The sequence below is a fragment of the Thermobia domestica genome, chromosome 12 (assembly GCF_964235325.1).
Source record: "Thermobia domestica chromosome 12, izTheDome1.hap1.1, whole genome shotgun sequence".
Taxonomy (NCBI): domain Eukaryota; kingdom Metazoa; phylum Arthropoda; class Insecta; order Zygentoma; family Lepismatidae; genus Thermobia; species Thermobia domestica.
The window spans coordinates 32,532,571-32,544,743 of NC_137465.1; positions in this window are offsets into that span (position 1 = coordinate 32,532,571).

Here is a 12,173-nt window from a genome sequence, read left to right on the forward strand (position 1 = left end):
TCACGGAAATAGAGAAAGAGTTGACATTGTCGGAAGACACTTTGAATCGTAGATGCGATACTCTTGCGAAAGAGCTATCGCATCTGGAATCAAAGCAAAAAGATTGCTTTCGCTTACTTGATGTGAAGGTGCAGACTTTAACTAACCGCGTCAATCGTGTTGAAGTTAGTTCACGTAAACGATCGCTCAAGCATGTGTATACTGGTTCCGCTGGATCGGATACGTCAGATTCCGATATCCAGGTGGAAGTTCCGGTTTCTTCTACTGGAGAAACTGGAGCGGTCACCACGATGACGGTGTCTGTCTGCCATTCAACGGCCAGTGATACTGTGAATATGGGTTCAATAATTAAAACAGGTCAATTGACATCGATTGATGGGAGTACGGTACGGATCAATGAAAGAATTGGTGGAATACCGACTGTTGTAGGAATTTCTGGTTTACCTGTGTTCAATTCTGTTAGTAATGCTTCGCGAGGTTGTTGTAGGTTAAGTCATTCGCTTCTTATGTCTAGCCAGGTTGTTTCCAATCCGGTTTCCATGAACGTTGGAATTCCGGAGGGTGTCTACAATCATACGGTTACCTCTGCGACAGAAACACATCATTTAGGACAAAATTGTGTAACTATACCCTTTTCGGAACAAAATTCGCAACGGGCAAAGAGTACCGTACTTGGTTGTAACACTCTTCCGAACGCCAACTATCGCAATGAAACTTTAATAGGTAATAGACCATTAGACTTTAATTTATCCGAGATAAGAAATTTACCAATTTTTGCATGTGAGTATGGTTTAGCTGGATCCTTTCTAGAAGACCTTGAACGGACTTTTGAGTTGTTAGCCGTTTCAGAGCGTAGTAAATTATTACTATTACCACAGTGCCTTACGGCTCGAGCAAAAGCGTGGTATCGAACGATAGTAGACAAAATTCGGTATTATTAGGACTTTGTACAACTTTTCAAAGAAAATTTCTTGTCGAGCAAGATGGAAAGAATTCAGAAAAAGTTTATCCAAGGCATGCGATATGATAAGAACAAATATCAAAGGTTCACTGATTTTGCTTGGAAAATAATTGATGAATATTATACAGCCATTCAAAATCCCGATGAGGCAGAACTGTTGGAAATTCTACTCGACTTTCTACCAGCCAATGAATCGAAGCTTCTGAGAGCAGTGGAACCGAAAACTATACATCAGCTGATCCTGAAACTAACCGAAATTGAAGGTTATCCCGAGAACTCAGAGTCTGTCATTGAACGGAAGTGGAAAAGACCATACGTGCGTCAAGTCAAGATTGCTAAGAAGTCAGAGAAGAACTTGAAACAGACGAAGGATTCCTCGTCCCAAACAGAAGAGGAAAACAAGAAACAAAATCCGCCGAATGATTCACAGAGTACTTCGATTACTGGTAATAGAGGAAGAAGAGCCTCCTTCAGATCGAATAATTGGCGAAATAGGAATTATCAAAATTGGAATTCGCAGGGAAGAGGCAACGGAAGACCACGCTTCACACCGTATATCGGGGAGCAAGGACAGATGTATCGATATGGTGCAAGCCCACAGTTTAACAACCTGAGTACATCTCAGCCGTACATGACAGGTGCAGGAACTTATGGTGGAACGCCGACCTATCCGATGTACGAGTCAGGTGTTCCTCCTGGAGGTGGAGCAGTACCTAACACTGCGCCTCCCCAGGCGGTGCACATGGCTACGGCAGCGTGTTCCTTTCCGTCTTACCAGCAGTTCGTGCCAACCAGAGAGAGTTTAGAACAAAATTGTTTAGAAACTCAGCACAACTTCAGACGTTAACTGGTAAAAATATTGGAACACAGAACTTCGACAATCTAAAATTATGTCGATGTTCGGAGGAGAAGCGAGCAGAACTTCTTAACGAAACAAGTGAGGTACTTGATAAAAATTGAAGAATTGAAAAAAATGAAAAGAAAAACAAGAAAAGAAAAAAACAAAAGTTCACGTAGATGTAAGGATTAGATTTAAGAAGTAGATGTAAGTATTCTGAGTATTTTGTTCTTTCAAAAAAAATGTATTTTATCAATGAAAATTTTTTTCCAAGGCACCCGGAAGATGACACCTCCCAAGATGACAGGTATCATGTAACGGAAAAATTTGGAACACCCTATATATATATATATAAATAAATTAGATATTGTAGATAGATATGTATTTCATGGTATAAAATTTTATTTTTTGGTCGTATTTCGTGTCATTAGGAAAAATGGTGTCTTGGTTAGGTTAGTTTAGTTGGTAGAATTGTAGTATATTGATTTCTGTGTCATTTTGTATATTTTCTTGTGTTTTATGATTTTTTGTGGTAAAAACTTCATATTTCAGTGTTTTTCATGTCTTCAGAACATTTTCCTATCGAATTCGGAAGTTAGAAGTCATCTATAAAAGTTTCATAATTTTCTACGTAAATTGTAATTATTTCTGGTTTCTATATTTTCGGCCATCTTAACATAAATTCTTAAAAAGTCCTTTAAATCGAACATTACTTTCTTCTACATGCATCATCTGACGTAAACGAAGAATTATCAGGTGTCAAAAGTTAATTGGTCGGTATTTTTAATCTTAAATCACGATTTGCTCATCCTATTGTTGTCGAGATTTATCAGCCAATCCCCGTAATCATCTTTGTCTGACAGACGCCTTGAAGAGTAGCATCCATAGTGGATGACACGGATTTTATTAGTGTGAATAATTTTCGGCGAAATATAAAAGATTTTGGATGATTTTAAGTGAAAAATTAACTTCGAAAGAAAACCAAAGTGGTGAATGTTAATAGTGGTAATAAAAAACCACAAAGGACCGAGTGACGGAACGAAACGAGGACAAAATAGGAAGTTGGTGCTTCGTTGCTGACGGCCTCATGGCGTCGTAACACTGCTGTGATAAATTGGTATCTTCGGAGGAAGATTATAATTTTTTTTTGACTACAGTTTTTGTTTGCAGTTAAGCGAACAGTAGAAATGGAAAATTAACACTCATCTTCATCTAATTAAAAAAGGGAAGTATGTGTAGAGGCAGAAGACTGGAATAACGTGAAGCCCCAATAACCCTATTATCCAGGTTCGATGTCCGGCACACGAAGTGGAACCCAGACCTTAATTTTGCTGTGAAATTAGTTAAAAAAAAATCGTGTTTGAAATCGTGAGTATAATCATGGTTTGGAAAGTGTAAACAGAAAACCAGGTTAGTGAACCAAATTCATATTACTTCATAGTACAGTTTGACGATCAAGAAGTTATTATGTTAGTGATAGCTACCATTTGCACGATGTTCGAGTAAAGAACCTCGTTCCCTACAGAGCTACTTTTCGATCATTCACATGTAAGCAAACAGTTTCTCTTTGGAAAAGGAGGGGGAGGGTTATCAAAAATGTACATATCACACAGTCTCTTATTTTCGTATGCGATGTAGAAGGTAACTAAATCCATAGAAATTTTGATATCTCTTTAGGCTTGCATAACAAAATTTACTTAATATAATCCTGTACCAAATTAATTAGGTAGTACCGTAATGATTCATACAAGGCAAAATTTGAGAATTCGGTAGTAACACGTTCTGAAATATATACAGTGTAGTAATATTTTATACACTCTCGAAAGAAATAGAAATATATTTTGTGTACAGTTGCACCACTTCATTGATGGTACGAAGTTCGTATCCAGTCTTCGATACTTTTATTTCAAAACATCAGTTTGCTGTTCACCTTGAAAGTTTTTTTTACGCTAAATTAAACATAAAATGATGGAAATTAGACTATAGTAAGATATCCGTTTTCGCTTTCTGGCACGTCCCTATGCTTAATATGTGCATATATATCTATATAGTGTGATATTTTGTGTTTTGTTTATGTATGTACTTGTGCGTAGGTTAAGTTTAGGTTAAGTTAGGGTAAGAATGTACTGTTGGTCTGTGCGAATTTAATGAATGTCGTGATAGCAGTTGAGTATTACTGCTTGATTGATCTGTAATGAATAATTTCTGACAAAATAAGTAGTATAGCACACACAAAACCTGAAGGGGCAGGATGTTTAATTCCCTGCAGTATATATAAAATATAAAACTGAATGCTGTGATTCATGATGATTCTAATAAGTAACCGGGACGATGTAGTAACAATTTGGATTTTTTTTAAGATTTGAAAGCGAACTTTTGTAAAAAATGATTTTTTTATTTTGTGGTAAGTAATGTTCAATATAGCCAATGTAATACAGATAGAGAAGGTGAGCATACTGTGCAGCTGAACAAAAGAAATGTAGCATAACTGTACACATTACATTTATTTTATTTTTTTAAATTTTATTTAAGATTTCTGGAGATATCAATTAAATTGATAAAATTTGAAACGTAATATTTTTATTTCAAATAAATACAGAGAAAACCCAGTAGTTTAGGGAATTTAGGTACGTTTGAACAAAAATGGTACAAGGGTAGATTCAGTAACAACGATCTGTAATGATTATAGTGAAAAGATCAACTGAAAGTGAAACGGTACAGATAGCGTTTGAGGGGAACCCAAAAGTAGACATAACAACCTTTTCAAAATTTATTTATTTTTACTTTTTTTTCTTTCTTTCGGTCGTTGCGCAGAATCAAAGAAATTTTTCACACATTACCCCGTTTGAGTTCAGCGTTCTCACATGATAGTGGAGTGCACGAATGTTTTGTGGGTTGCCAGGCGCACTTCTGTGGGGGCCCAAACAGGTCTGTGACTGGTTAAACTTGCAATGCATTTGGGCACACTTCAATCAAGGGAAGGTGAACGTCATACAATACACAAGTCAGATGCGTAATTACATTTTCTTTTGTTTATTTATTTCTGGGTAGATACAAAATCTTTTTTTTTTGTGTTTTCAGCCAAGATTTATTTATTATTATTATTTATTTATTTATTTACTATTTGTTTGAGAGTTACAAACTATTTAGATCCTTATCTGTGCTGGCAACACTGTGGCTGGCTACGTCCCTGTCTGCAAAGCCAATTTAGTTTCATGAATCCATGAATATTTGTCGTCATCCATGAATCCTTGCTAGAACGAATCCATTTGATAGCCAATCAGACATCTGTATAGTACAACGGTTGTTCACGTTAAGATCTCGTACTACGACTAATTGAAGCTGGAGACAACCAACTAAACAACGCCTTTATGATTTGAAAAGAAGCTGATCATATCAAGGATCCCAACGATGTTTACCTACTTCTAGTTCTACAAACATTTTCATATACTACTTTAAACAAAGTAATCCTGAACCTTTTTTTAATAGAGCTTCCCTGTGAAGACAGCAATGAATTATTGTTACCTCAAGCGGCACATTCTTTATTTGAGCAGCTAAACCAATCATTGCACAAGCTATATCAATATATAATCCTAAGCATTTTTTAAAACTCATTCCATTTTGTTTTAAATCTCTAGAATGATTCTGGTTTCTTTTTTTAAATTCTCAGTAAGTCTTATGTATCCAACAGCTAATGGAAATCTAGAGTGAGCACACGCTTCTTCTCAAGTGAAATATACGGTAACTCTTGTTGTAATATTTTCTTAGAATTTAAAAAGTTTCAAATAATATATTCTTTCTTAGAAAATAGAGGTTTTAAATAAATTATAGTTCCTAGTTAATAATATTATATATCTGATAGCTTACCATTTATTATCATCTTGTAATTTGAAAGCAATAAAATAAGGTCTTTTTGCACTAAACAGCACGTTCGAGTCAGCTTGCATTGGCCATAGACGACTCAGCACGGATTGGCATGTAACAGTTGCATCATTACCATTTTTTTTATTTAATTTTCAAATAAATATTTAAATTCAATTTTGCATATAATTATGAACGTTAGTGAATATCATTTTCATTTTCATTTTTGTGTGTTTAAAGAAGCAAAGGACATTCTTTATTTTCCTTCACTATCAGAGAGTAAGATGTTTTCTTTTTTTTATTTTGTATACCTGTCGTTGCGGCGAGGACATTTGAAAGACCCTTCTATTGTCTCTTAATACCGCTGCCTAAGCCACATGCGTAGAAGACCACACATACAGAGGACCCTGCGTGAGCCCAAGAAAGAAGAACAAAACAGCTTTTAGCATCTTTTTGTGAAATTGAGAAAAATAATAAAGTCTGAACACATTGAATAGAATCCAAGTGGAAAATAATCTCTGTGAATTTGTCAAAATCACATCCTAGACCGAATGACGCCGCGTAGAACCTAGATAAAATTTTGACACAGGTCTGTAACTTGGTTCAAAAGCACGCACGAGACTACGAGGCGCCGAATAGACCCCTATAAAAATTTTCTATATTACATGTGAAATCTAAAAAATCACGTATGGTGGAGAGAAGACGCTCAAACAACGTATATGGGGCGGAGATAAACAACAGCAAATTTAGGACATCAAAATAATCTAACGAATAAAAGAACAGAGACGAAATCGAAGACACCGTTAGAGGCGTATCCAAAAAGATCGACAGGTTAAATATTCAAAACTCCAAGTACATCACCGGGAAACATCATATCACCACAACACAAAAACACACCCGGAACTTACACACACACTACATTGATAATCAAAAGTTAATCAACCGAGAATAATGTGCGGCTAAACTAACCGAAGCCGAGTGTATGGACTTGCAATTTTTCTTAGGCATAGGAATTTACACATTGATCCTCTTTAAGTATATATGTAAACTTTGAACGCTGCTAATATATATATATATATATATATATATATATATATATATATATATATCGAAAAGCTTAGAAATATTTTTTTTGAGTGACAGAATTTCGCACTTATAAACATATTCACGAGCAATTACAGACAATTAGCGATAACGGATGGCCTACATACTCACCGAAAGCACTTAAACTAGCTTCAATAATACATAATCAGTTTTGAAGTACTATAAACAATACTTAAAAACAATAAATACTATTTATCCGTGTAACACTACACTTCTGACACAAAGAGTGATGGTGCAGTGTCACGTTTTAAAAGTGCTGTTAAGAATAAAAGTGACCAACAGAAGCCCCACTTTGATGGACCAGGAGACGCCCAAGAGCGACGCCCCTTGCAGTTTAAGACGAGGACGCAGCAGGAGTCGAAGAGAGAAACTCCGGATCCAGGACACTTCTCACGGAAAAAGGAAGCCAAGAAACGCAAGGACATCTGTATGTGTGTGGTCAGCTCAGTGGTGACTACGAAAGTGGTGAGAGCAGTGTGGACGGCAAAAGGTAGGACCCATCCAAATTATTTTTTGTTGATGCTAAAAGGGAAATTTTCGGCATTGAATAAAATGCAAGATGTTCGCAGTACAAAAGTTAAAGTCGGAACTGTTTGAAAACCTTTAAACGCATTTTCATCGTATGGACAATAGATTTTCCAATTCAAACTATAATTACTAAACATTTTTTCCTTTTTTTGAGCAAGGCTTGTTAAAAATAGAGATACTTTTTACAATGGTACTTATATATATATTCTGTGACTTCAGTGAACATGTCGTTGTTTTTTTTATTAAAGAGATAGTAGTTTATGTCATTATTCTAATTGTCACTTAAATTTTTTAAAAATAATATATCAAGGAAGTTAATTTAAATGTAGATCAAATAACAGGTTGTAGACCTTTAACGACTCGAACTGTGAAATGTGTCATGAAAGAAGTATTTACCTTACCATATTGAAGTTTGTATGAAGCGAAAGTGCATCATCTGCGCTATGACATGCAATATTAGAAATTTAAGATAATTTAGAACAAGGCGTAATAGGTATTCCTAGAAAATATATTCAAGACATTGCTCCAATTGTCCAAAGATTATTGTGTTTGTAAAGTCATTTTGCATAGAAGTTAACGGACTAAATGAATCTATTTCGATCTATATGCTAGTAAAACTCTAATAAATACTACTGTAATGTCTCAGCAAAAGTATGTTATGTAAAAGAGCTAAAAGATTAATTAGTGATTATAATATATGCGACTAGTCTCACAATTAATCAATTTCTTGGTTAGACATACGTAATCCGTAAATAAAGGGGAACCGACATTATTTCAGTCAGGTAGAATATAGATGGAAAAACACGAAGTAGGCTAAGTAAAGCCGCAATTATTACGTCATTCTGATCCTCTAACAATAGAGCGATCAGAAGTCTATACGCATAGACTAGACAAATAAATGAAAATATACGGCCATATACCAATCTCATTGATGATACAGAGAGAAAATCACGAAAACTCGATACATTTATGTTAAAATGTCGATAGACGTCTTTGCATTTACTATTAATATTCATATGTTATTTGATTTTTATGTATGTATGCATGTCTTATGATTTTTTATATATCTATATATGTTTGTGTCTGTTGATTTTCTACTTGTGCTAATATGTGTATGTATATAGCCTTTATGCATAATCAAATAGTAATGCTACACTCATTGATTTTATGTATGTAATGGTGTATTCTTGTTAATTAGGTCAATGTCGAATTGCATATTTAGTGTACTTATACCCTATTCTCAGTTAATAATTTCAATAATTAGAAATGGTTAACAGCCAGGCATTAGGTTAACTCCTTAACTCCTTAAGTCATTAACTCCTTTAGATCATTCTATGTTTCTTTCATGCTTCCCACGAATCTCAAATCAAAGTCATGACTTGTTTTTCGACTTATTTTTATTTATTTATTTCAATTTACTTCAACTTATTTCCACTTACTTCAACTCGTTTGAACTTATTTTAAATCTTCCCAATATTTAGTTTTCACCCAAATAAGATGTAGGTAGTTATATTCAAATTCCGTCAAGCAATATAATATCTTAATTTCGTAAATCTTGGAAAGGTCATAGTCAGAACATATCAGCTGATCAACGTAAACTATATGCTTAGCATACGATGTCAAATAATTAGGTATTTTCAAATGCAAGATTGTAATTTAACCAGTTTGGTATGATATATATGTAAATTATGAAAGCTCTATATAAAATATAAACAATGCAAGATTGCATCTAGCACTGGTTATAGACATCAATTTCATAGTTTGTTTATGTGTGTCAGGTTAATGATAACAATTCATTCACTACATAGGTCAAGAAAGAAAGCCCAGATGTAATTTACTTTAATTGATTTCTTTTTGTGTTAAGCCCTTATGCCTTATTCTGAACATTTGTTGTCACAAAACTCAAAATTCAATGTTAATTTTCGGCCTGCTTAATTTTTTTCTTTAGAAAAACATTTTCTTGTTGTTGTTTTCGTTTGCTCATTAAAACTTTTATTACATTGTTACCCCCAAATTCGTAAGCTTTTTCTTTCATAAACAAGTTGTATCCCTAACCTTAAGCATAACATTGGTTTCCAAGGGATCTGTTAGGCTAATTAGGCAATATAAGCAATTTCTCGATTCTAGTGGGGATTAGACTGATTTTCAGAATTTTCAACTAAAATTTTTAATTCTAGATATTCGTTTATTTTCTGGTATTATTAGTATTACTACTATTATCATTCAGTCCATTTGGAAAGTAAAAGTCAGTCTAGTTCGTCCACACAAACCAAACATTAGAGCAAAATTCTCTTTCAGCGTTGCAGCATATGAATACAGGATACGTATGCGAATAATATCAATTCTCATTTGCTTACACGGTTTTAGAGGGATCTTGTTTCCCTAAAGCCCTGGGACACCGCGAGGAGAAAGGATTTCCAAACCGTGAAACTAGTCCTTATCGAGTCACAAACCATTTTAGTTCGGGGAACGGAGACTTTAACGGTGGTGTAATAGGGATAAATGGCGACAGACGGAATGTGAACCCGAAACCCGCCATCTCATTTTTTTATTCTTATTATTACAAAATCTGGCGCTACAAACGATCACCACCGGGATCTCTCTCTGCATTCTTCAAATTTTACAGGCATGGATATAAAAAGATTCTTTTCGCACTGGTTTTTCACTTCAAGAAATAATCACCAGGGAGCAGAAAAATCCGCACCTTCCGTTTTGATCTTTGAGATGTCGCTTACGCAGTGGCTCCACTGAATCCAAATGTAATTGCGAATTGCAAAGACCGTTGAAAACACGTTCAATGAGCACTGGCTTAAATCCACGGGGTTGCGGGGGACATGCCCTTCCAATCTTGGAACTGGGGGGGAATGTCCCCCCATTAATCCGATTTGAAATGTATATTTTGGGGAGAAATGTGATGATTTGTATCCGATTGCCACAAAGGAAAGTGAGATGAAATTGATGTCCCCCAGAATAAGCCTCAAATCTCCCAGCCTCCCAATGTTGAAGGCAACTCTGCTTCCCTAATCCTCCAGAGTATTGTCTTTCAACTTTATAAATATTTTGAACATCGCTAGAAAAAAAAGAAAGAAAAAAAGAAAAGAAAAAAAAAAGAAGGGACGGTCTTACCCGTCTCCCCAAGGTTGAAGACAGAATTGCGCCGCTGTTAATGAGATAATATAATTAGGATTATTCTCCCGAACTAGTGGGAATAGACATCGTCTGGAATCGAAACGATGTATTTTTAATGGGGAAATTCCTATAGATGCAGTGTTTTCGAAAAAAATACAAGTAAATAAAGTACAAAAGAAAACACGGGAATAATCAAAACGATTTTATATTTCATTTTGTCTGTATGATCAAAATATTTGCGTTTGATTTCAACACTATTCATATTAACAGACAGACCTCCGATCGTTAAAAATCAATCCCATGAATACGCGTATATAATAAATTTGTTAAACGCGTGTAGATAACTTTCTCAATTTATATTACATTATATGATACAGAGTATGGCAAAGGCCCAGCACCATCCTTGTAGTTTTGAAACGGCTCGAGGAAAGATAACGAAACTTTGGAATTGGATAATTGGGGGCCATCAGATGGTACCAGTACCATTTGGCATCATGACAGTTACTTTGAAATCCGCCATTTTGAATTCAGGTCCAATATTACAAATGGAAAGAAGAACATACTAAACATGATATTAGGCTAAAATTTCACCACAATTGTGAATCTGAAGTTGTTTTTCATCTAATCGTAACCAGTAATGAAATTTTGTGAAGTAAACACTGCATATTGCATCATGTAATGGGTTTTAATTTGTCTTTTCAGGTGAGTAATATGGCTCTCACCCGCCATGAATGAATTGAAATTTGGGGAACGCAGTGCCAGAGCTATCTATGGTGAATGTCCGGTATCCAGAGAGGGATAACATTGTACATATCACAGTGTCGCGTATTACATAGAAATTTAAAATTTCTGGATCTGTAGACGGCAAATCCGGATTGCACTCACTGGACGCCCGAGGACTGCAACAGATGAGGCAACAGCAACGGTAGTTGTAGCATGCTTGATGAATAGCCCGAAAAGCAGTACTAGACATCTAGCTGCAGTCTGAGATCGATACTCCATGTGTTACACACAATTAAGTAGCATCCATACAAACTCCAACTGCAGCAATACCTTACAGATTATAACTCAGATGGGAGAATGCAATCTGCAGAATGGGCTGTGACAAAACGTAACGAGGGTCCTACATTTCCTCTTAGTGTGTTGTTTAGTGATGAGGCTCTGTTCCATGTGAATGGTGAGATCAATAAACAGAATCACCGTTATTGGTCAGAGACAAACCCAGCATGGACAGATACCTCGAGGGTAATTGGTTCGGAAAAGGTGATGGTATGATGTTGGATATGGAACACTCGTAAAATCACTGATCTCTGATACCTCAAGCAACGAAATTCAGCACCGAATTTCAGAACGACGAAAAACATTCTCTTTCAGCACCGACTCTATATGAGACTTGCACCTACTACTTTACTTGAAATCCCGACCACACGAGCACTTACTATAAATCGATCATGGGCAGGCACGTAGCCAGGATTTCGTAATAGGGGGGTCCGTGACATGAAATACTGTGGTTATCACACCAGGGGCTCGATCATTCTAAATTATTTTACTGGCAACATATATTGGTTTGTTTAGCCAGGATTTCGTAATGAGGGGGAGGATCGTAACTTGAAATACTGTGCGTACACACCAGGGGCTCAATCAATCTAAACTATTTTACTGGTAACATACCCATATTAGTTTGTTAGTACAATAAAATAAGGATATGTTAATATTTTAATAACAAACTATAAAGAAGTCTCGAGTAAAAGA